At 47.1% G+C, this 25,105-nt stretch overlaps 2 long non-coding RNA genes across 2 annotated transcripts; one reads left to right on the top strand and one right to left on the bottom strand.

The window, feature by feature from the left end:
* Nucleotides 1–9,086: 9,086 nt before the first annotated feature.
* Nucleotides 9,087–11,702, bottom strand: LOC141574003 (uncharacterized). Its single transcript, XR_012500498.1, has 3 exons — nucleotides 11,422–11,702; nucleotides 10,898–11,034; nucleotides 9,087–10,084 (listed from the first exon to the last, which is right to left on the bottom strand). It is a non-coding gene; the product is annotated as an uncharacterized LOC141574003 (long non-coding RNA).
* LOC123613657 (uncharacterized) lies at nucleotides 10,684–14,720 on the top strand. The gene is made up of 3 exons (XR_006721043.2): nucleotides 10,684–11,045; nucleotides 13,706–13,859; nucleotides 14,299–14,720. It is a non-coding gene; the product is annotated as an uncharacterized LOC123613657 (long non-coding RNA).
* The last annotated feature ends 10,385 nt before the right edge of the window (nucleotides 14,721–25,105 follow it).

The raw sequence follows: 25,105 nt of genomic DNA, 5'->3' as shown, positions 1-25,105 counted from the left end.
GCACAATTCATGAAAGAAAGACTTGATAAGCTGGGCTTCATTAAAATTAGAAACTGATGTTGTGTGAAAGATACTGTCAAGAAATTAAGAAGACAAGCCACAAATCTTTGCAAAGCATACATCTGATAAATGTTATCCGGCATATACAGAAAACCCTTCAAACTCAAGAAAGCAATAAGGACATGAACAACCTGATTTTAAAATGGGCAAAAGACCTAAACAGGCACTTCACCAAAGAAGATATACAGAGAGCAAACAAGCGGACGAGCAGATGCCCCACGTCGCATGTCATCAGGGAACTGCAAGTGGAAACAGCCGTGAGAGACCTCTGCACACCTCTAAGAGCAGCTGAAATCCCAGCACTGACAGCACTGAGCGCTGACGAGGGAGCGGAGCAGCGGGAACGCTCACGCACTGCTGGCGAGAACGTCAAACAGCGCAGCTACTGTGGAAGACAGTTTGGCAGCTTCTTACAAAAATAGACACTCTTTTTGTATGCTCCAGCAATCACACTCCTCATATTTACCCAAATGATATTAAAATGTACGTCTGCACACAAACCTGCACATGAACCTTTATCCATAATTGCCAGATCTTGGAAGCAACCAAGGTGTCCTTCAGCAGGTGAATGGAAAAATAAACTGGTACATCCAGACAACCGAGTAGTTTTCAGCACTAAAAAGTAACAAGCTATCAAGCATGAAAAGACATGGAGGAACCTTAAATGCGTATTACTAAGTGAAATAAGCCAGTCTGGAAAGGCTCCATGCTGTATGATTCCAACCATATAACATTTTGGAAAAGACAAAACTGTGGAGACAGTGGAAGGACCAGATTCTGGGGATGAGGGAGGGAGAGATTATCAGTAGGCAGAGCACAGAGGGGTTGTAGGGGGTGACAGTGCTCTGTATGATAGTATAATGATGCAGGCATGTCATTATGCGTTTGTCCAAACCCATAGTATGCGCAGCACCATGAGGAACCCTAATGGAAACACTGATAGTGATGTGTCCATGTAGGTTCTCCTGCAGCAAGTGTACCGCCTTGGCGGGTGATCCTGATAACGCGGAGGTTGCCTATATGTGAGGGCAGGGCTATGTGAGTGAGAAATCTCTGTACCTTCTCAATTTTTCTGTGAACCTAAAATTGCTCTGAAAAGTAGTGTTAAAAAAAGATAATCCGATTAAAATGGGCAAATGATTTGAATAGACAGTTCTCTGAAGAAGATATACAAATGGCCAGTGACCACATGAAAAGACGCTCAGCATCGTTAGTCATTAGGGAAATTGGAATTATATTCACAGGGCTGGCTAGAGTCAAAAAGACGTCACCAATGTGGGCAAAGGCTAGGCAGAAGTCGGAGCCCCACACATTGCTGGTGAGAACATAAAATGATGCAGACCTGTTGGAAAACAGGTTGGCAGTTTTTCAAAATGTTCAGCACAGAATCACCATGTGACTCAGCAGCTCCTCCCAGGGGAGATGAAAACATACCTCCACACAAAGCCTTGGACGTGAATGTTAATGGCAGCATTATTCACAACAGCCTCCAGATGGAAGCAACCCAAGTGTCCATCAGCTGAGGAATGGATAAGCATGTGATGTGTGCGTACCACGGAGTGCTACTGCCCAGCAATAGAAAGGAGAGCGGCGCTGATAGATGCTACAGCGTGGGTGAGACACCAAGCCTCAGAACAGTTCAAAGCATGCTCAGTGGAAGAAGCCAGACACAGAAGAACACGTATGGTGTGATTCCTTGTATATGAAATGTCCAGAAGAGCCAAATTACTAGAGACAGAAAAAGTAGATTAGGGATCACCTGGTGTAGGGGTAGGATTGGCCACAAGGGTTCCTACCAGAAATGTTCTAAAATGGGATAGTGGTGATGGCTGCAGAAACCACTGCGTCGTACACTTGGAATGGGTGAGTTTTATGGTATGCAGATTACAACTAAACAGAAAGGAGAAGGAAGAGGAAGAGGAGGGAGCAAGAAAGAAGACACCCCAGGCCCTTTTTGCTTCCAGCTCCTCGCCTGCTGTGTTTTCCAGCTCAGGGAGCAGCACCGCTCACTCTCCAGCGTGTCGCCCCCACCGAGACCTGGAGCCCCGAGTTGCCCGTGCCTGCCACGTTAGGAGCTGTGAGTGTGGTGGACGCTTGTCGCTGTTCACTTCCTAGCGGCGTGTCTTCTTTTATAAATTGTTTGTGTCCTTTGTCTGTTAATCTCAAGCATGTAGGGGAATCTTTGTGTATCAGATCATTTATACATAGGAGATCTTTCCACGGTTGAAGTGATGACTCCGAACTGGGTCTAACTAGCTGGGCCCACCTGGGGAATTTGTGGAGAGGGACCCTTGACAGTCCCCTTCGTGCCGTATTGAGGAGGGAGGTGGGGTGGGGAGCATGGGAGAAGGGAGAGACCAAGGTGAAAATAACCCAGTGGGCATTTTTTCCAGGCCCTCAGCTGGTCCTCAGCCAATCCCAGCGCTTGTTTCCCTGGGTCCGGGGAGGAGGGCTGTCTCTGGGGGCCCTTTGCTCCAGCTGCTCAGCCTGGTTCCCTGGTTCATCTGATCCCATTAGGGGATGGAGGCCTGGCCTCTCCCAGCCCGGCCTTCCCAGAAACCCCGCTTCCCTCTCTGGGCTCCCCGGAGTCCAAAAGCCGATTTCTCTTTCTGTCCACCCAGCCTGGACCCACTTCTGAGCCCTTGGAAATTTCTGTCCTGTCTTTTAATTCTCAGGGCTTTTGAATCACAGAGGTGTGTGGCATGGCTGTAAAAAGCTTGGCCTCTGGACCATCTGGGCCTGACTCCTGCACCTGCTGCTTGCTGGCTGTGCCTCAGTTTCCCTCTTTGTTTAAACTACGTCATTTGTTGTGAGGAGCCCCTGTGAGAGGATGTCAAGTACCCGGCACACTGCCTGGTAGCCGGCGGGCACGGAGCGGAGTGGAGGGAGCCCTAGTTAAAAGGAAGCCGGAACTTGGTGTTTCTCAGCCTTGGCCACAGAAACGTCAGGACGTGGCTCCCGTCCTCGGAGAGTTTGACGTAGTTCATCTGCGGTGAGGTCCAGGCACAGGGATTTTAAAACGCTTCCCAGCTCAGGTGATTCTAATGATGGCCACGGTTGAGACCCACAGGCTGGAGGGAGAAGTCAGGGTGGAAATCTGCACTGTGTCTCCTGCCCCTCCCGCCCCCGCAGTCCTGCCCCTTGGCTCTCATCCCCGGTCTTTGAAGAGCCCTCAGGTGGGAGGTTCCTCACCTCAATTTCCAAAATGCGTTCCTCCCCCAACCCCGAAGGCCTGCCTGAGCCTTTGGTAACTGAGCCGCCCCGATGAAGCAGGAACAGAGCTTGCCCTCTGTCCTGACCCAGTGTTTAATTCCATTTTACTGTCCTACCACTTTTTCTATTGCACAGTTTGCTGTTTGCTCATTTCCTCCCTGTACATCTATAGACAGAAAAGCGGACTTGCTGACTTTTGAGACCCTCGGGGCATCAGCAGGGGTAATAGCTAATGTTTGGGAAAAGCCTGTCTCCCCAGGCTTGTAAGAAGTTCCCTGGGGCTGGAGGGTGAGAAAGGGAAGGGCTGTGCAGGTGACCTCGGCAGGATGCCCACGGCTGCGCATAAAAAATGTCCTGGCCCGGACGACCAGCAGTTACTGTCTCACCCAGCAGATGTCTGGAGGTAGTGTGTCCCGTGGTCACACAACCATTAGCTTATTAACTGTGTGAGCTTGGGCAAGCAGCTTAAACTCAGTCTCCTCATCTGTGAAGAAGGATGGTTGCATGTGCAATGAGTTAGCATAAGTAAAGGTCTTAACCCCTGACAAAAGGAAAGTGTTTTGTAGATGTTGGCTACCGTGTTGATCAGTCTTTGCTGCACAACAAAGGGAAAATTCTCAGTGGTCCACAGCAATAAGCATTTCTTCTTTTCGTGTGTCTGCAGGTTGGCAGGGCTTGGCTGGCCCGTCCAATTCAGTTTGTACACACAGCTCAGGTCTGCCCCACACGTGTTCCTTCCGGGTCCCCAGGCAGCAGGACTGGGGGTGCTGTTTGCAGGACGGTGGGAAGCACAAGGCCTTGGTCAGGGACTGGCACGCTCTCACTCTGCTCCCTTTCCTTAGGCCCAAGCAAGTCCCACGTCCCAGCCCAGTTCCAGGAAGGGAAATGAGTTTACTCACACCGGCGGGTGGTGGCGTCAAGTCACAGGGCAAAGGACATGAAAGATTATAAACAGTGTGTGATTGTATCACTTACCGTTGTTAAATTCAAAATGTTTTCTCATTTCTCTTGTGATTTCTTCTTTGACCCCTGGGTTATTTAGAGGTGAGTTATTTAATTTCCATATCTTGGAAAATTTTTCATGTTTCTTTCTGTTACTAATTTCTAGTTTAATTCTCTTATGATCAGCGAACATACTTTGTATCAGTGTCCAACTTCTTAAGCCACAGACTATACTACGGTTGTGCAGTGGACCGTTTCTGTTCTTAGGAAATACATGCTGGAGTATTTAGGGGTTTAACTTCCACGATGTATGTAACTTACCCTTAAATGGATCAGGAAACAAATCTATGTGTGTGTGTGTGTGTGTGTGTTTGTGTGTGTAGAAATCGCAAGGTAGTGGAGGGTCAGGCAGGGAACATGCACAAATCATAAAGCTAAAGGGCTAAAATGTTAACAGCAGACAAAGAATATACAGGTATTCTTTGTACTATTTTATTTTTGCAACTTTTCTATCACTTTGAAATGATGTTCAAATAAAAAAGAAAAGGAAAAGAAAAGAAAAGCTAATAACCTACCCAACTCCACTCCTCCAGGTTGTGTATCCCTCCATACACTCTCCAAACCCACGCAAACATGTCCTAATTTTTATGCACTTAGGTGAGATGTTGTTGTTGTATTAAAATGGGATTCTTCTCTGTGTTAATTATTGTGCAACTTGGTTTTCTCTCTTAACAATATATCATAAATATCCTTCCAGGTCAAAAGACATCTGTTTAATTTACTTTTAAGCAGAGATGCATCATATCCCATAGGTGTATAAGAATCATTGTTTCTTCAGCTCTTCCCCTGTGGTTAAATATTCGGGCAGTTTCCAGTTTTCTGTCACCACAGACAAGGCAGCAGAAACCATCCTTCTGTGTCTAACCCATGGTATGGCACCGAATCTGTAACTCACTTCTTTTTTTTTGTGGGGTTGGAAGGGGTTGATTACTATTTTTTCCAGCTTTATTGAGATATGATTGACATATAACATTGTGTAAATTTAAGATGCACCACGTGGTGATTTGACACATGTACTGCAAAATGATTACCACCATAGCATTAGCTAGCCAACCCCTCCATCTCGTCACATAATTACCATTTTTTTGTGGTGAAATCATTTAAGATCTTGCTTAGCAACTTTCAAGTATATAATACAGTATTGCCAACTATATTCACAACACTGCGTACTGGATCCTCAGAGCTTACATGACTCACTTCTGAAATTAGAACTTCAGTTGGAGTCAAGTAGCACCACAAACGCTTCGAGATCCATCAGGTTCAAATGTGTCACACAGCGGGTGTACGCCCGGACTCCAGAGGCCATCTGCTCGCACCCCACGTCCGGGGAGGGCGGGCTGGCCGCTGGGCAGCTGGCCACACCGCACTTCTCTCAGGGCATGTAGAGACCCTTGCAGCCAGCCTTGTGGCCCGTGAACCCAGCATTCCCACGTGTCAGCCAGACTCTGCACCTCCCTCCTCGGCTACTTCTGCACCTGCGGATTACAGAACTTCAAAAAGGTTTTGCTAGAACTTTCAGGCACAGCCCAGGCTTCTGTAGGTGGGGCCACATACGGCCCACAGGTGGCCGGTTGGACGCGCCAGTGGAGTCTTCAGGCACAAGTAATTTGGTTGAGATCATACTTTTGATCTTCGCACGGGACACCGTGTCTCACACCGAGAAAGACAGTTAACATTCATTAAGCACTTTTAGATAGAGCCTCTCGCTGAACTCCCGCCTCAGCTCGAGGTGCGAGAGTCGTGTGATCCTACTGCATCCTTCCCCTGTGGCCACCGTAGTTCTGCATAAAACCACCCCAAAACTTAGCAGCCCAAAACAGCCACCAATCATTCGCTTCTGATTCCGTGAGTGAATGATTTCGGCTGGCTCCCCCATGGGGCCGTGGTCACCTGCAGGTCAGCTCGGCTTATGGGAGTTGGCTGGCTGCTGGCTGGAGCAATGGAGGCTTTGGCCCATGTAGTGTCTCCTCCTCCAACAGGCTAGCTTGGGGCTTGTTTACATGGTGGGGTTGGGGTGAGAGTGGGAGACAGGTGAGGAGACAGGAGAGAGACAGGAAGCCCAGGCTGGCTGAGGGCTCCCCCAGAACTGGCTAGCATCACTTCTGCCACATCCTGTCGGCTGAAGCAAGTCACAAGCTCAGCCCGGATTCAGGAGGGAGGACTGTAGCTCCATCAGGGTGGGAGGAGCTGCAGGCACCCATCCATTGCCCAGAGCGTGGATTGTAGGCGTGAAGGTCCGTGGCCATTGTGGGAGTTTACCTAACATGCTTTTGTAGGTCAGGTGAGTGAGGAACCCAGACGTTACTTAAAATCGCCCAAGCTCACAAAGCCGGCAGGTGGTGGGTGGATCGGAACCTGGGCAGGCAGACACCGGCACCTAAACGTTCAGCCCCCTCTCCCGTGTGTCCGTGTCTGTGAAGCCTTCCTGACTGTGAGACCACCCTTAACGATCTCGCCATCTCTGAAAATCCCTGGCACGCACAGTCTGCCTCAAGGAGAAAATCACCTCTAAAGACCCGGAGTCCCTCGGAGGAGAGGTGCCTGGTGGAAGGAGGAGGCGGTGTGCTGGGCTTTGCGGACCGATGGCTTGGCAGACACTTGGGCGGTTGAGTGTACGGGTGGCTGGGTTGTTGGCAGGCAGGTGATGGGAGAGGGCTGAGGACAGCTCTCACCTCATCCCTGCTTGGGTTTCACTGAAGTTGAGAGGCAGGAAATAGAGAAATCTCTGCCTCTAGCTGGCCCTTCTTGGGACCTTCAGACTGAAGGCCTGGGGCGTGGGGTCCACACTGGGATGAGATAGCCTTTCCAAGCAGGGAGATGTGAGCGACTTTGGACCTCTGACCTGGGGGCGTGGGTGCAGAGTGTTCCCTCCTTCAGAGGAGGGAGAGCGCAGAGTGAACGTTAGTGGGTTGTGTGCAGTGCCAGGCTGTAGGCTGACTGTTTTCCAAGGCTCTAGCCCTGTGCGAGGCCCTGGGATTCCCAGGAGGACTCTTATCTTCAAGGCGTTTACAGCCTGAGCCTCCTCATGGGGCCCCGGGCGAGGTCAGGGCACCGTCCACAGGCCCAAGTCCTGGCTGAGGGCCAATACGGGTCTCTATCCCCCTTGGTGGCTCACCTGGGTGCCTCCACCGTGGATCCCACCCTGTGACCAGGCTGCATGTCAGGTGTCCCAGCCCGTCCAAGGGGGTTTGTGGGAAAGGTCTTCACTCTGGTCTGGAATCTGCTCCCGGCCACCTGGGCTGCCTGACAACCGGGGCCATCAGTCTTGCCCACAGCTCGTCAGGCCCTTGTTCATAGCACCACTTCCTCCCCTTAGAACTCGGGAGGTGGGATTGGGGCCGAGGGACCCCCCCCCCCGGCACCCAGAGGGGTTGCTGTGACGGCCTCCCAGCTGGGGCCTCGGGGAGCAGCAGCCTCACCCCCACCTGCTTCCACCCAGCACCGCTAGGCTCTTCTTTCTTTTAAATTTGTGTATTTTATTGGGTCAGCTTGAGGACTTTTCTACCAAGCTGTATGGGATGCCCCGCTGAAGACAGCGCCCTTTCCAGTCCCGCAGGACGGCTCCCCCTGGTCCTTGCCCTCCGAGGCCACCCCTCGCCTGACCTTTATCCCCCTGGACAAGTGTTGCCAGTTCTCGACTTTCCGACGGTTGGAAGCATCCTGCATCGCATCCTTTCTGGGGCTGGGCTCGCTGTTAACCTGCACTAATCTCTCCCCTGGCAGAGAATGGGTCTTACTTAGTCACCTCTGTCCCCGTTCCCCTGACCTCCGGGCTAACACGGAGCAGGGCACCCAGTGGACGTTCCTTCCACGAAGGCCAGCCTGCCTCTGCACAGCGCAGGCTGCCTGCATGCCGTCCTGATGCCCTCGCTTACCACAGTGTGACCTGGGGCAACTTGCCTAGCCTCTCTGTTCCAAGCCAGGGAGAGTCATAGCACTTGCCTCAGAGGGACACTGTGATCACTGAGCGCATCAGTGTTTATAAAGTGCTTCCAAATGTCTAGGACAGATTGAGGCTATTCACGTTTGTTAAATGAAGACATTGAAAAAAAGAAGTATTTTCCACCTGAGCCGCTGAGGGCAAGGCCTAGCCCTGTTTTTGACCACCAGCTCCTGAGTCGGAGGCGGCATCCCCGCACCAGATTTTGCAGGTAAGGTTTCCTTGGCTCACAGCCACACTCACTGACTTGCGCGCTGCCTAAGGCTCCTTTCTCGCCGCAGGTCTGAGTGCTTGCAGCAGAGACCCACGAGCCTAAAACATTTACTCTCTGGCCTTTTCTAGAGTGAGTTTACCGACCTCTGTCCTGAGTTTTCTCAAACCAGCATGAACAAGGGTTTGCTGTATCTTCAACGCAAACCGCGCTGACCTGGGAAAAGTGGTTTCTGAGAATGTTGCACGTTTCAGTCCCTCAGCTGCCCTCTCTGCGCAAACCTCCGTGACTCCCAAAGGTTTCCTTGGCCTTTGTCCTGGTCCTCGAGAGCCCCTGCGGGCCAAGCCTTTGGCAGCCCTATTTTGAGGGTAAGTGGGTGGGTTTAAATATCACCTCTAAGGGTGGGGACAAGGTGAAGGGGGAGGAGCAGGCACGCTCTCTGGGAATTAAGGTTCCACCCACGGGGACAGCTGGCTCCCTCCAACCACAAAGGGCACGGTCACAGAACAGCCCTGTTGAAGAGGGTGATTAAGTGTTGGCCTTGGGCTCAACTCTGGCAGGCCTGCCATTCCCTTCCGCATGTGCCACCAAGCTCGCCTTGGACATTAGTCAGGAAGGCGCCAGAGAGTAGATCATGAGACTAATTTATTGTTTAAATCTGGGGTTGGTCTTCGCACGTCTTGGGTCCCCGGGGTATCGCTTAGGGCCTTGCCGAGACTCCCTGTTCTTCCTGGGGACAGACCCACTCGGCACACAGGCCGCACGCTCACTTAACAGGCCACCGCCTTCACAGGCTTGGATGGCTTCGCCCCATCTCCCAGCTCCTGCTGCCAGAAAAACCAGCACAAAGGCAAAGCTTGCATGAGGGGAGGCGTGCGGGGGCAGAAGGACAGAAGACCTTAGCGTTTTGGCAGGAAAAAATCCGCTCAAATATCACCGCGGGGTGCGAGTGTACATTGTGCGAGTGTACATTGTTCAAGTGTACCTTTCCGGAAGGCAAGTTGGCAATATGTACCAAGAGCTTGAAAGCAGTGCCAGCCCTGGACGAGGGCTGCCCAGCTCTGGTAACACAGCCGCAATCATGCTGTGTAGCAAGCCTTCCCCAAACTCACGTTCCCAGTAACAGGCTTCTCCCACATCAGTGTCAAAGCCCGTGAGGGGTCTGAGGTGCTATCCTCTTTCCAAGTTACAAAGTGAGCCATCCAGTTTCCTGGAGGCTGGCAGGAGACAAGTGTCTTCTGGGTCAAGGGTGAAGGGTAGTTTATTCTCAGTGATGGCAGTCACCAGTTCTTCACATTCCAGTTCTCACACAGCAGTGCAGTTAGGGCAGGGGAGACCTGCACACACAGCAGGTTACACACAAATGCACAAAAATCGATGTAAGGTGGAGTGTAGACATAAATGTAAGGGCAAAAAAATAAAGCTTCAAGAAGAGCATCTTGAGACAGGCAAAGAACATTCACCATTTGGCTTTGATTTCCAGTCCAAGCGGCTTTTTGAGAGGCAAGGCCAGGCCGAGGCAAGACTGCCTCACTGAGGAGCAGAACAGCCCAGGGCCTCTGGTTCCGTCCATTTCTCCATCCGTCCATCCGTCTATCCATTCATCCATCCATTCATCACAACTTCTTTGAGAACTAACTATGGGCAAGGCCAACATGCTGCAGTAAAAAAAAAAAAAAAAAAACACATTAATCATAAAGGGAAAATGGATTAATTGGATTTCATTAACAGTGTATTTGATGTAGCTTGATGACCTCCCCACCTTTGCTGGTGGGGCCCGGGAGTTCTGAATTATGTCAGAAAATGAAGAAACAGAGAGAGGCCACGTGAGGAAATGAACAAGGCGATCCCAGCAAAACCCTAGACGGGCCCTCGCTTCCTGGCCGCTGTCTGGCGCGCTCCCCTCCAGCGCCCCGTGCTGCGGAGAAAGGCACGGCGTGCGGGTCAAACACCTGAGTGTGGGACCTGATTCTGTTACTGTAGTCGTCCACGAGCACGTGACCCTGGAGTTATTTCACCCGGACAAACTTCTGTCTCCAGCAGACACAGTAGCAGCGTGACGGAGGAGGAGGAGGAGGAGGAGGAGGAGAGGGAGCGGGAGGAGAAGAAGAATAGAAGCTGTACCCGTCTTAGTCCCTGCATCCAAGTCAGAGTGCTGCTGGCTGCTGGTAATCGTGGGTACCACCTACTGAGTGACCACTCCGTGCCAGGCACCATTCTGTACTCTGACATACACCACCTACTTCTTCCCAGCCGCCTTGGGAAGTAGGCACCGTTAGCATCTCCACCTTATTGGTGCGGAGGTAGGCACAGGAGGTCAGTGGAGGAGGAGTCAGCATTTGATCCAGGCAGTCTGCTTTCAAAGTCTAGGAACAGAACCAGTCTCTGGATTCAGAGCCGGCACCACCCAACCCCCCTGGGAGGCTTGGATCCCAACCCCGCACCTGTCCTCCCTGCAGAGAGTCGCTCACCCTGGGGGGAAAGAGTGCAGGCAGTGACGCCAGCAGCCACCTCGGCAGAGCGGGCTGTGCTAAGTGTTCACATGCGCTGACAGGAGCAGCTGATGGACTCGTGGATTCCACAGCCCGCCAAAGGCCGACACAACCGTCTGAAAATGGAGTAAGTCAAGAAGACGGCTGCAAATGCTTTATTCAGAGCTGAGTTTTCAAATCGAAGCACAAACCATGGCAAATAGGAATATTAATTCAAAGTAACAGAAAAGGCTCAATCTTTAGGTACTTATTTAGAACCAGCTAGAAATGTAAAAGCAAGACCTAACCACGTGCAGCCCACTAGAGGTGCAACTGACCGTTAATCAGCCCCCACGGCTGGATGCCCTCACCCGGTTAAGGGAACTAAAGAACAGGTTATCAAAATAGAGCCGGTTTCTCTGAAAATGGTAGGATTAAGGGGAGAGGACAAAAGATCTCAATAGAGAGTCAAACATGTGCAGCTGTTTTAAAAAACTGCCACAAAGGTTTCTGCACATCCTCACCGACATTTGTTACTTGCGTTCTTTTTGATGACGGCCATTCTGACAGGTGTGAGATGGTGTCTCACTGTGATTCTGATCTGCATTTCCCTGGTATTAGTGATGCTGAGCAGCTTTTCATGCTCCTGTGGGCCATCTGCATTTCCTCTTCTGGAAAAATGTCTATTCAGTTCTTCTGCCCGTATTTTAAATGGGTTGTTTGTTTGTTTGCTTGCTTTTTAATTGAAGTACAGTTGATTTAAAATGTTGTATTAGTTTCTGGTGTTCAGCATGGCTGGACTTGGAGGGCGTTATGCTAAGTGAAATAAGTCAGACAGAGAAAGACAAACACTGTAAGAGATCACTTACATGTGGAGTCTAAATATAACAGAAAAGAAATAGACTCACGATGTAGACAAGAAACAAGTTGTTCTGGGGTGGGTGGCGGGGGAGGGACCAGATGGAGGTGAAGGATTAAGAGGTACAAACTATCAGGTATGAAATGAGCCACAAGGACGTGCTGCACAGCATGGGGAATATGGCCAGTATTTTATAGTAACTGTAAATGGAGTATAACCTTTAAAAATTGTGCATTACTATATTGTAAGCTTGTAACATAATATTGTACATCAACTATAATTCAATTTTTAAAATATTATACTGTAAGATAAATACATTTTAAAAACTGCCACAAAGAATGAATCTATCTTATAGGTTGATGACAAGGATTAGAGCTGAACATAATGCAGATATTAGCATATGAATAAGTGGTCGCTAGTCTGATTTTTGTAGCTGTTAAAACAGTGAATGATGGGGACGCACAAGCCGGTCAGTGCTTCTAGTTCTGACCATCAGAATTTCAGTCTTTTCTGCATGAGCTGTTCTGAAGCTTACCGTCTTGGGCCAGGTGCCCCAGAAGCAGACTCTGGATTGAGGGCTTGCGTGTCAGTGATTCATTAAGGATGCGCTCACTGGGAAGACTGGTGTGGGAGTTAAGAAGCAGATCAGGGAGGGCAAAGCCATTCTGGGCTTTCAAGTTAAGTCCACTGGCTTCATCCTGGGGGAACTCAAGAGTGTAAGTTATGAGTTTCCCTGATTTGAAACAAAGGAATTGTGGCATCCTTCAGGGCTCGTTCAAGGGCCGCACTCAGTGGGGAGTATTAACTCCCAGGCACATCTGCTGACTTTTTACCACCTGGCAAAAGTGGCTCCTGTAACCCAGGAGCAGTCTTCCAGTGAAGAGCCTCGGGTGTGAACCTGGAGGCACATTCCAGAGCAGACATCAGAAATAGTTAAAGGGACCCAGAGGGATCTGGGCGGAGCCCTGCCGGGCGCTCCTACACTTACTGATGTCACCTACTGAATAGACAGTGGGCTCTCAGCCAACACCAGCCTTCCCCCGAGAAGGGGGGGGGTCGTCTTTCACGTTGGTTAGCAAAGGTGGTTGAAAGGCTACCATGCGTGAGGCCCCACGAGAGATCATTTTAAAAACATCTTGTTTAATCCTTAAGGTGCCCTCAAAGGTTCACTGCCCTCATTCTAAGGATGAATCAAGACCTTCAGAGAGGTTTAGAAGCTTGTCCAAGGTCACACAGCTAATAAATCACACACCCAGGGAATGTGTACACGCGTGCACGTCTCCCTGGCTGCTTCTTGAGAACTCGCTGGGGAAACACATGACTCTTATACAACGTCCTCAAATACAGCCTCACAGCAGTGAGCTTGCCGCCTTCTGGCACCGCTGCATTCGTGTCCTGGGGCTGCTGTAACAAAGCACCACACGCTGGGCAGCTTCAAACAGCAGAAACTGACCTCTCCCAGTTCTGGAGGCCAGACGTCCGAAACGAAGGTGTTGGCAGGGCCACGCTGTCCATGAAGCTCTAGGGGAGGGACCGTGCCCAGCCTCTGTCCCGGCTTCCGGGAGCTTCAGGCTTGTAGCCCTGTCACTCTAGTCCTCCTCCTCCACAGGGCACCCTCCTTGAGTCTTCACGTCACCGTCCCTCTCTATGTGTCTAAGTCCAAAGTTCCCCCTTTTACAGGGACCTCATCTTAACTTGGTTACATCTGCAAAGACTCTGCTTCTGAATAAGGCCACATTCTGAGGTACTGGGTAGGGTGTGGTGAGGACTCCAGCACATCTTTTTTGGGGGAACACAATTTAATCCATATCCGCTGTTCACACTTCCAGTGGTTTCAATACATTCTTCTCATCTGATTTCCAGCTTCTTGGAAATGAAGACACAAAAGATCATAGAGATAGAAACACAAGAGTTCTATTCCTTAAAAAAAATTAATACTTCTTTCGCAGCAGGCTTTCTCAATGCTGAGGAAGTAATCTATGCCAGAAGCCGCAGGTTTAAGGCAGCTGTAAATCTGGCCTGATCCTCGGAATTCCTGTCATTGCTATGGGACTTCTGATCAGCCAACAGGACCCCAAAATGTCAATTTCAGGAACCTAGGAAGTAAGTGGTGTCTTTGCATCAAACTGGTTTTACACCTTCGCTGAGCCCAAGGCTGACGCACGGAGATGGTTCTCGAACCTCAGTCTTCTGTTTTTTAATTTGCTTTGCTTGCTCTTGGATACCACCTCGCTTTCCAGCTGGCTCCCAGGGAGGTGTGCCCGGTGGTACCCTGTCTCATGCTTCAGACAAGTTGAAAGTGCATGGGAGGCAGAGCTGAGGGTCCTTGGGACTGAGATTCAACCACCCTCTAACTTCTTCAGCCCCGCCTGCAAAAAAGAAAACTCTGAGCTGAAGGGTGGCAGGTCCTGGCTGAGTGTGATGATCCTTAGAGCCTCTGTGTTTTTCTGGGCTGGATGCCAGAGCCAGCATACCCAGGCAGCGTTTGCAGAGAAAAACTCTTCTGTTTGCTTATGTTGCTTTCTTGCTCTTTCTCATCAAGATTTAAACAAATTGCTGGTGCTGAGAGTCAGCAGATGCAGAGGAAAACAGCAACAACGTCAATAACAACCTGGAAAACGGGCCGGCAGGCTCAGAGGCCCTCTGGAGGTGGTGACTTTTGGACTTTCACTTGAATCCCTACTGTGTCCTGCCATCTTTTCCCTTACGTTCTCCATCCTGGGTTCTGCAGTTAAGGCTGGAATTGAGGGCTGTTCTGAGCATAAGACCTGGGCTGAGAAGAGATGCGATACATTTGTTTTCTCCAGTGTCTGAAAGAAGAGAAACCCAAATTCAGCCAAGTGGATAAGTCTTCTGAGGCTAAAACAGAAAAATGTGTTTGTGACACATGCATTCTCCGAGATATTATGTTGTGACCTACTGTGTGTTGTGTGCTGTTCTAGATATTACTTAAATGAACAACAATAAAACAAGACTATAGTATCTAAACTAATTACAGTGTTTCTAAATGGTGGTGATGTGGAGGTCTGGGGTTTGATTTTAGTCCTATCATGCACATATCGTGGTTATATTTTGTTTTATTCATGATTAATTAGACAGCAATATCACGGGGCTTCTTTTCCACAGCTGAGACAGGGAAAGTACAAGATGAGCCTGAACTAGCTTTTTTTTTTTCAATTGAGGCATCGTTAATTTACAATATTATGTAAATTTCCGATATACAACATAGTGACTCACAATTTTTAAAGGTTATACTCCATTTATAGTTATTATCAAATATTAGCTGAATTGTACACCCCTGTGTTACACAGTATATCCTCGTAGCTTGGTTACTGTATACATAGTACTCTGTACCTTTCTATCCTCTTCCTCTATTTTGCCCCTCCCCCTTCTCTTTCCCCACTGGTAACCACTACTTTCTTCTCTGTATCTCTGAGTTTGTTTCTTTTTTGCTTTATTCACTAGTTCGTTTTATTTTTTAGATTCCACATAGAAGTGATATAATAGAGTATTTGTCTTTCCCTGTCTTTTTTCACCGAGCACAATACCCTCCAAGTTGACCTAAATTGTTGCAAATGGCAGAATTTCATTGCTTTGAATGGCTGAGTAGTGTTCCATCGTGTGTATCTATGTATCTGTCTAGCCCCACATCTTCTTTATCCAGTCATCTGTTGATGGACACTTAGGTTGCTCCCCTAGCTTGGCAATTGTAAATAATGCTGCTATAAAGAGCCTGAAGCATCTTGTATCAGGAAGAAAGGAAGTATTTGAAAAGGACGGGGACATGTCAAAAGGCTCAGGAAACAGCCTGACAAATGGCCAAAGCTGGAAAATTGAAGCACTGAATAAATAACAATAATGTTGGGTTATAACCCATAGAATAAAATAAACACCCACTAGTACATACCTGATATAAGTAAATACATTTTTAAAAATCAATTAAGCAAATAAGGGAGAAAAGACAGCTCTTCCTGATAGAGAAATTCTAATCAATAAATGTAGAAAGAGGAAAACAGAAAATCACCTTTAGAAAACCTAGCATTTGTCAGAGCCACTAACGAATGCTAAAGCAGTCAACAGAAGTTTGAAGAAAGTCAGAATATTTGCAGTCTCAGATACCTCCCCCAAGATGTTTATTAATTACAAAGGGAAAAATAGTAATTTTATGGTGCACAAATCCAGGAGACAGCACCACAACCAAGGGATCAAAGGCAACATCACTATAAAAAGCTAACATCACCACATTTCTCCCCTGAAACCTGCACCAGAAAGGGCACAGCCCCACCAGGGTTCCTGGGGGAACACACCACCTGCATCGGATGCTGAGACAAAGCCAAACTGAGGGATATGCTACCAAATAAGTGAGCAGTACTCTTAAATACTGCCCAAGTCATGAAAGACAAGGGGAGACAGGAACTGTCACAGATTCGAGGAGATTACGGTTATGTGACATCCAAACGTGGTGGCGGGAAACCTGTTAGAAGTCCAGTTAAAGTCTGCAGATTGGTTAATAGGATTGTACACATGACCGTTTCTTAATGTTACATGGTTGTGCTAGATAGTAATGTTAGGAGAATCTGAGTAAGGGTCAATGATGCATTTTTCTCTAAGTCTAAAAAAAACTTTTTAAAGAACAGAATACGTTTGAAAGTAGATCTATTTTATGTTTCATAGAAAAAGGTTTACCTTTAGGTTCAGAATGGTCTGGTTTTACAAAGCACCTGTTTATCATGGACTCAGGGTCATCGGGAGATGCAAACTTGTGTGTCTCTGGAAACACTGTCAGGGTAACTAAGACTTTTCTTCTTGCTTTGCTCTCACTGACTTGGTATTTCCAGGTTGTTTTGGTTTTCCAGATTTGTATAAACAAACTCCTGGCTCATAAGTATTACATATTCCTTGCAGGGGTGATGTGGCTTATAAAATACTTTGTTTTTTTTTTTAAAAAAAGAACAATATTAAAACCACGTGGTGTGAATTTTGTTTACCTGAAATCAGATGTCATGTTGACCCTATGACTTCTCCTGGCCTCACATTCATGCGTTGAAGTCTTCAGATCACACCCAGGAAGACTGCATCCCTTAATGCTTCAGTTACAGGGACCCAACTGATGGGAAGAAAAATAGAACAAGAGATGTTTCCCAACTATCTAAACAATTAGGACCTTCTGAGAGAAAGAAAAAGCAAATTTCCAGTAACCAGAAAGTTTCACAGGTCACTATGGTTATGAAAATCACAGTAACCAACAATTAGCACAAAATTTTGGTGGTGCCTTTTGTACTCCATCAATGAAACAACAGAAAAGAGTGGAATGTTCCCTTTTTTGACCTTTTGTATGCTTTTCAAAGAAACATTTATTTTTAAAGAAATTGTATTTTTAACAAAGTTGCTGTATGTTCCTTCTTGGTCTATGAAAAATAACACTGGTCAAGTAGGGAAAAAGTGACTCCAGGCAAGGCCACCATGAACATTTGTGCATGTTGTGCACTGCAAAAAAGGACACTCAGATGAAGGGTTAATGGGGCTGAAATCCATCCTCCTCTGCTCTCGAAGCTGCATGCCTGTGGTGTCATCTCCACCAAGAGGGATGGTTGCCTTATTCTAATGACACAAAGGTGCTGAACAGACTAGTGTTGGCTCTGACCATGGGTACGGTGTGACTGGTGCCGGGAGCAGACTAGGAAATACAAGTCTGGTGTGGCAAAAGGGATTTTGATGATCAATGAGTATTGAAAACTCTTTACAGTCTTATGGCAAATATTTCTTTCTGGATCCAGTGCTTTTATTAAAAAAGTAAGTTTCCCTGTCATCCCAGAAACCCACCAATTTCCTATGCACATACGTGCACACATAAATTGGCACAAATGGCAGCTCATTATTATATCCTTCGCTTTTTAAAAACGTTTAATAATATTCTCTTTATGCTGATAAAATATACAGAACATAAAATGTACCATTTTAACAGCTTTTAAGTATATGGCTCAATGGGACTAAGTACATTCACAGTGTTATACAACCGTCATCGCTCGCTCTGTGCACAATTCTTTCATCACCCCAATTGAAACCTGTACCCGTTAAACAGTAACTCCCTATACCTCCCTCCCCCACCCCTGGTGACCACCATTCTACCCTCTATCTCTATGAACTTGACTGTTTCAGCTGCCTCATATAAGTGAAATCATACAATATTTGTCCTTTTGTGTCTGTCTTATTTTACTTCAAGTAATGTCTTCAAGTTTCAGTCAAATAACATCTTCTATGTTGTAGTGTGTGTTAGAATGTTACTTCTTTTTCAGGCTGAATCAGTTCCATTGTACGTATAGCTCACATCTTGTTTGTCCATTCATCTGTCAGCGGACACTTGGATTGCTTCCACCTTTTGGCTACTGTGGATAATACTGCTACGAACACGGGTGTATAAAAATCTCTCCAAGACCTTGCTTTTAATTCTTTTAGATGTATACCCAGAAGTGGAATTTGAGATCATGCAGCAATTTTATTTTTCAGCTTTTGAGGGACCGCCATACAGTTCTCCACAGTAGCTGCTCCGTTTTACATTCCCTCCAGCAGTGCACAAGCGTTCCAGTTTCTCCACGTCCTCACCAACACTTATTTTCTGGGTTTTATTGGGGAGGGTTGGGGTAGTAACCATCCTTATAGGTGTAAGATTGTATTTCATTGGAGCTTTGATTTGCATTTCCCTAATGATTAGTGATGCTGAGCATTGTTTCATGTGTTCATTGGCCATTTGTGCATCTTCCTTGCTCAAAGGTTTTCTCAGCATCGTTTGTTGAAAAGCTTGTCCTTTTCCCATGGTACGGTGTTGGCACCCTTGTCAAAAGTCATTTGCCCCTACAGATGAGGTTTATGTCTGGGCTCTCTATTCTATTCCGGTGGCTTGCATGTCTGTCTCTATGCCAGGATTACTGTAGCTTTTGCAGTAAGTTTTGAAACCATGAAGTATGAGTCCTCCAACTTTGTTTTGTTTTGTTTTCTCTCGAGATTGTTTCAGCTGTTTGGAGTCCCTTGAAATTCTATATTAATTTAAGGATGAATTTTCTATTTCTGCAAAAAAAAAAAAATACCATTAGTAGTTTGATGGGGATTACACTGACTCTGTAGATTACTGTGGGTGATATCCTGATGATTTTAAGACTTCTAATCCATGAACACGAAACGTCTTAACATTTATTGTGTCTTCTTTAATTCCTTTTAGCAATGGTTTATACTTTTCAGTAGTCAGACTTTCACCTCCTTGGGTAAGTTAATTCCTAAGTATTTTATTCCTTCTGATGCTACTGTAAATGAAATCATTCTCTTAATTTCCTTTTCACATTGTTCTTTGTTAGTGTGTAGAAACACAAGTGATATTTGTGTGTTGATTTTGTATCCTGCTGTCTCTCTGACATTTTAAAACGTATGCATTAGGGCTTGTCTTCACAATAAATATTCAGACATACCTCATCATACTCCAGATAGCACTTCATCGTGGGGATATTCTAGACCTGAGACCAAAGCTACCTGTCTGCATACTTAAAGTCTATATTGCTGCCTCTTGGCCCAGAAAGCCTAAAATACTATCTGGCCCTTTAAGAAAAAACTTGTCGAGCCCCATTCTAGAACACAGTTGGCCAATCGCTTATGGAAAGGCCATATGAATTGCTTCCAACTCAGTGCTTTTGTAAACAATGTTTCCATAACATCCTCATTTATTGACTTTTGCCTCGGGTGTATCTCTCTGTAGGGTGGTTCCCTAGTAGAGGAGACGTTGCCAGACGAAGAGGTACATGGATTTTAGTTTTGACAGTTAACACAGAGCGCCCTGGAAAGAAATCCGCACCAGCGCCTCCTTCCCACGTGCTTGCCATGGGAATTAGCCGTCTTTTTCATTTTTATCGTCACATCGGACTTTGCATTTCTTTCGCCGTAAGTTCGGTCAAGCACCTTTTCATGTATAAACTACCTGTTCTTGTCTTTTGTTCACTTTTCTTTTGGATGTTGGATTATTGAGATTTACCTGCTCTTTCTGTTCTTAAGTAACAGTTCTTTCAATATTAAAGCAACTGGGCCTTTGTCGTACAAGCAGCAAATGTTTTTCCCAAGTTTGTCATTTAAAAAAACTCTTTAAATAAATATTTTTCCCTAAATAAACTTTTTACCTTAGAGTGCTAATCTGCTTTTTTTAGAAGTATAGTTGATGTACAGTGTTATATAAGTCACAGGTGTACAATATAGTGATCCACAACTTTTAAAGGTTAGACTCCATTTATAGTTATTATAAAATTATCGGCTGCATTCCCCGTGTTGTACAACACATCCTTATAGCTCATTTTATACATAATAGTTTGTACCTCCCCTATGAATAAGGTTTATGTGTGTATAAACCTGGCAATCTTTTCCTTCATGTCTGCTGGGTTTTATGTCCTGCTTAGAAAGATCTTCCGTATTCGGAGATGATTTTAAAAAAAAGAACCCTCAAGTTTCTTCTCCTACTTGTATGTTTTTGAGACTACTTTCATCCGTCTGGAATCGACTCGGTGTAAGGGGCAAGGTGTGACTCCAGCTGGGACTCAGCTGGCCCAAAGTCGCTTACCGGATAATCCGTCTTTTTCTCCCTGCTCTGAAACGCCGTCTTTCCATACGTATTTGGGTCTATCTCTGGGCTCTCTTATTTGTCGCATTGACCTAGCTGTGCATTCATATTGCTGTTTCAAGTTCCCTTAATTAAGTATGGTTTTCTAATGCCTCTTATTATTTGGAAGGAATAGCCTCCCCTCTTAGCTGCTTCTGTAGAATTTCTTGGCCATTCTTGCATGTTTCACTTTTCATATGAACTTTAGAATCAGTTTGTCTAATTAAGAAGTATCTTCATTGAGATTGCATTAAATTTTTGGATCACTTTAGGGAGAAAAAAATGATATCAGTTCTTCCTATTCAAAAATAGGATATGCCTTACTATTTATTCAAGTTTTTGAAAGTTTTTCTAGAGCTTTAAGGTTTTGGTTCATTTCAATTCATTTGAATTGAGTTTGTTCCTAGATATTCTACCTTTTGTGGGTGTTGTAAGTGGGATCTTTCTCCTATTGTATTTTCTAACACGTTCTTTGCACATCAAGAAGTGATTGCTTTTTGTATATTATATTTATAATTAGCCACATTACTGAATTTTCTTATTTCTACTCATCTGTCAGGCAGTTCTCCTGGGCTTCCCAGATGCACAGTCGTGTCACTATAAGTCATGTCACTATGATACTTTCTCCAAAGAGTTAATCACACATTCACTTTTCCTCCAGGGTTTCACCACAGGGCTGTGTGCAAGGATCTTCCAGTTCTGTCCTTCTCAAAGGCTGTGTCCGCTTAATGCAGGTGGTCAACGAACCTACTGATTGTTATTACAATAATAATGCGGCTGTCTGTTCATCCTGATGCCCCGCGGGCCCTTACGCACTTCTGGAGCCAGCCTACGTTTGCAAAACGACGAGACTCCACCACGGGTAGCTTGAGCATCTGTTTGCCAAAGCCCTAAGTGATTCAGGCTGCACCTAATCCACTGAGCTAGGAACTCAGAATTTCAAAATGGCCAAATAGAGCTTTAATAGCACTTTTATAGTTCACATCCAAAGTCATGTGCCACTGTGACACAAACCTCCACTTTCCTCTCCTGTGAAATGGGTACACATCCTCAAGGTGCTTGGAAGAAGCCATGTTGTTAATATGAAAACATCTTTGCATAATGGTAAGACTAAGAGGTCCTAGGGAGGCCCCAGGTAATTCCTCTCCTCTCCGGGTTTGCCCCAGACGCTCCTGTTCCTTCCATCCTCACCAGGAGATGCTGGCTGATTCACCAGGTTCAGTCTGAGAGCAGGCACCGAGGGCCCTGTCTGTCTTCCCAGATGCACAGGATCCCAGTTTCCTCCTCCAAGTCTTGATGTCCCCGCCAAAGATCCCAGGTACTGATTGCGAACCATGGGAGAGTGGCACGCCCTCTGGCTTCTCCCCGTGGGGCATGCTTCCGGCATTAGTCACCAAGAAAGCCCACGGTGCATTTGTTTAGTAAATGTGGCAATGGAAACGCTCCACGCCAGCAGCTTCTTTGGCATTCCGACTCTGTCATCTCAGAAAAACCTCCTCAAGCCATAGCTGTTTATTCCAAAGCACAATGCCCGTAAAACCATAATGCAGGACCAGGGGCTGTGTGCCTGGCTCCACACTCAGACAGCTCTGGATTTCAAAGGCCCTCTGGCAGCCCCTCCTGAAGTCATCTGGGCTCAGGGCGCCACTCCCTGGTCATGCCTAGATTCTTGACTGATTTATTCCATTTAATGGGGAAAGTTCCTCTTTTATCTGCTTGGCAAAGTTCCTGTGCCTGTGATGTAAAGCCTAAAATTAGGGCCCAGGATTTCGTGCCACCCTGACATCTGATGAAACCCACAGAGCCTCAGATGCCCTCACCATAGGCCCTTCTCCTGACCCTGCTCCCAGGATGAGGTCCCCCCAGACAACCCTCCTTGTCCAGGGCACCAGGCGCAGTTCCTGCTTATCTATGAGTAGCGGCTTTCAGCCCGTGGAATTGTTCAAACAAGCCAACCACATCCTCCCGCGTGAGCCCGAGGTCACCCCCTCCCCTTGACACTGTCAAGCCCCCCTCCACAGGAAACAGGCCGTTCACCTTGTTTGCACGCGCAGCCCCTGTGTGGCCCTGAGTGGCTCAGGGGCCCTCCTCCCTGGCTGTGAGTACCTGCCACTGCTGAACCGTTGTCAGTCTCACCTGTCCGGTGCCCAGTGCCCAGCTGTCCCCACAGCCCGAGGGCGGGAATCCCTCCGTCACCAGTAGGAGGAATAGGAGGCGCTTAAACAATGCCCACAAGGGATATGCACGGAGAGCCGTAGATGAGCAGCGCTGGAGAGCCGGCCAGGCTGGGGCTGCGGGGCGGCTGCGAGGAAGTGGGCAGAGACCAGCTCGGGCCAGTCCCAGTGCATTTCACTGGCGCTGTGATCTTAGTGGTGGGCCCCTCTGGAGCCTGTTGAGCGGGGATGAGAGCTGGCTATATCTGAGTTTTATTTTGTTTTATTTATTTATTTTTTTGGTGGGGGGAGGTAATTAGGTTTGTTTATATATATATATGTATATATATATTTTTTCTTTTTAATGGAGGTACTGGGGATTGAGCCCAGAACACTGTGCATGCTAAGCAAGTGCCCTACCACTGAGATACTCCCCACCCCCATCCCCTATCCCCCGTCCCCTCATCTGAGTTTTAAACAGATGACTCTGGGCAGGTATGGGCTGAGCTCAAAGGGGATGAGGCTGGAGGCCCCAAGTCTGATTAGGAAGCCAGTGCAGACCTCCGGGTAAGAGACGATGAGGACCTCAGCAAGGAACAGGGCTGTGGGGTGAGAGGACAGGAGAGCCTTGGGAAGTGTTTATAATGTGGAAAATGCAATCTGCTCACCCCACCTAATCTGCAGGCTGCAGGTGTGTGTTGAACCCTCTCGTGAGTGAACGAGCACTCATGGAGCACTCGCTGGAGCCCAGCAGGACTGCGGGGTCAGGTTGTGCAGGATGAGTCCTTCCCAAGGGCAGCCGCCCCGAGGATGAGTGGGGGAGGGGGCGCCTGGCCTCCACCCCCCAGGCATAATGGGGAAGGAGGTAACCAGGAGATCTGGGACCAAGATAAGGCCCTCCTGGTGATGACTTTGATTTATAAACCCAAAGGATGATGGAATCTCATGCTCAAGTGCTGACTCAGGCTGGGCGTGCAGAATTCTGAAAAGGCAGACACCATCTCTCACCGTTTTCCCATGCGAGGTAAGAGTTGGACTTCTTGAAAAAGAAAAAAAACTTCCATTTCTTCCCTTTTGGTAGGATTAACTTTCCACATGTTGACTCACGTGTGAATTCACCAGTGGATCCAAATTTAAGATTTATTTTTCAATGCTGGGGAGTGTTAACAGGGCCCTCTGGACTGTGACTTCGAGAGAAACTTTAGGAAGAAAAGAAACTCAATGAATGAAACACTTAAGAACATTATGCCGGTATTTGCATGGTGGAACTATCTGGGGAGTTTTTAAAAATACTTAAACCCAGCTCCACACCCCGAGGCTGTGATGCACTCGGGGGGGGGGGGGGGGCAGGGCCTGGGCATCTGTATGTCGTTGTCACTCCCGGAACGTCCGTAGGGGAAGGGGCCTGCAAGGCTGTTAGCCCAGACCCTGGTAGGAGAGAAAGTGCACATTGTGAGACCAGCAAGCAACATTTTACGTCGAAGGACCTTCACAATCGTTAGCTTTCACGACCTCATTTTACCCACATGTTATGCTAAATCAGAGCTCAAAAACCTTGCTCATTAAATGGTTCTCAGACCAAGAATTTAAGATTTAAGTACAGGAGAGCTTCAAGTTGGGAGGAAAAAAATATTCAAGAAGATTCCACCTTACTGATTCAAACTTAAGCATGTAATCAGGCACTCCGGAGGGCTAGCTGTCATCCAGTGTGTTTGACAGGTTTGGAAAATCCCCAAATAATTAAACAAATTAGATGCAGTGCCTGAAAGCTGTGACAGGTTGGCACCTTAAATTCTGATGACAGTTTTTGTTTCATCTTCTCCCTGCCCCAAAGTAAACTACAGAACAAGGTTTACAAGGACATAGAGGGTTTTTTTCCCTCCTAATAAGTCCCTAAAAAGGTGCGGCAGACTCTGGAGAAACCTGCTCTTCATGTGCTCCTGCGTTCAGCTGCTGATTCTCCCTGTGGCTTTTAGCAATTTCTTCTCAGCTTTCCCAGCAGTGGAACTAGTGAAGGTCACCACACCCACAGACCAACACCCACAGCAACACGGGCCTCAACCAGGCACCTGCAAAACCATAGAAGAGACACGTTCCTCTCCACACAGGCTTCAATTCCAAAACAGTGTATTCATTTGCACTATAGTACAGTGAGCAAACAGAGAAACGCACAAGCTCCCAAGCAAAACCCAAGACATATGCACAGAGAGAGGGTGGGATTAACCACTACAGCAGCAGTCGGTCCCCAGACTTTGCTCAGCTCCCTGAGCATCTCAGTCATCTGCTCATGGCGCCCCCAAGCCATCTAGAATCCTCCAAACTCCTGTTATTAGGTTCAAGTAACACAAGTTGCATAAGTATTTGGTAGCCATTTGAAAAAATGATACACATAGTTTGAAAAAATAGGTTTTGTTTCTTCTCTAAATAAATATCCTGAAATCAACTAACTATTAAGGTGCCTGTTGGGCATTTGCACTTCTCATGCCTTGGAACCAGATTGGATGACTCCACCTTCACTTCCTCTGCCACGCTGATCCTCAACATGATACTTGTTTTTTTTTTTT

The sequence above is a fragment of the Camelus bactrianus genome, chromosome 19, assembly GCF_048773025.1.
Source record: "Camelus bactrianus isolate YW-2024 breed Bactrian camel chromosome 19, ASM4877302v1, whole genome shotgun sequence".
Lineage (NCBI taxonomy): Eukaryota > Metazoa > Chordata > Mammalia > Artiodactyla > Camelidae > Camelus > Camelus bactrianus.
Note: the sequence above shows the minus strand (reverse complement) of the source record. Positions and strands in the feature narration are given on the sequence as shown.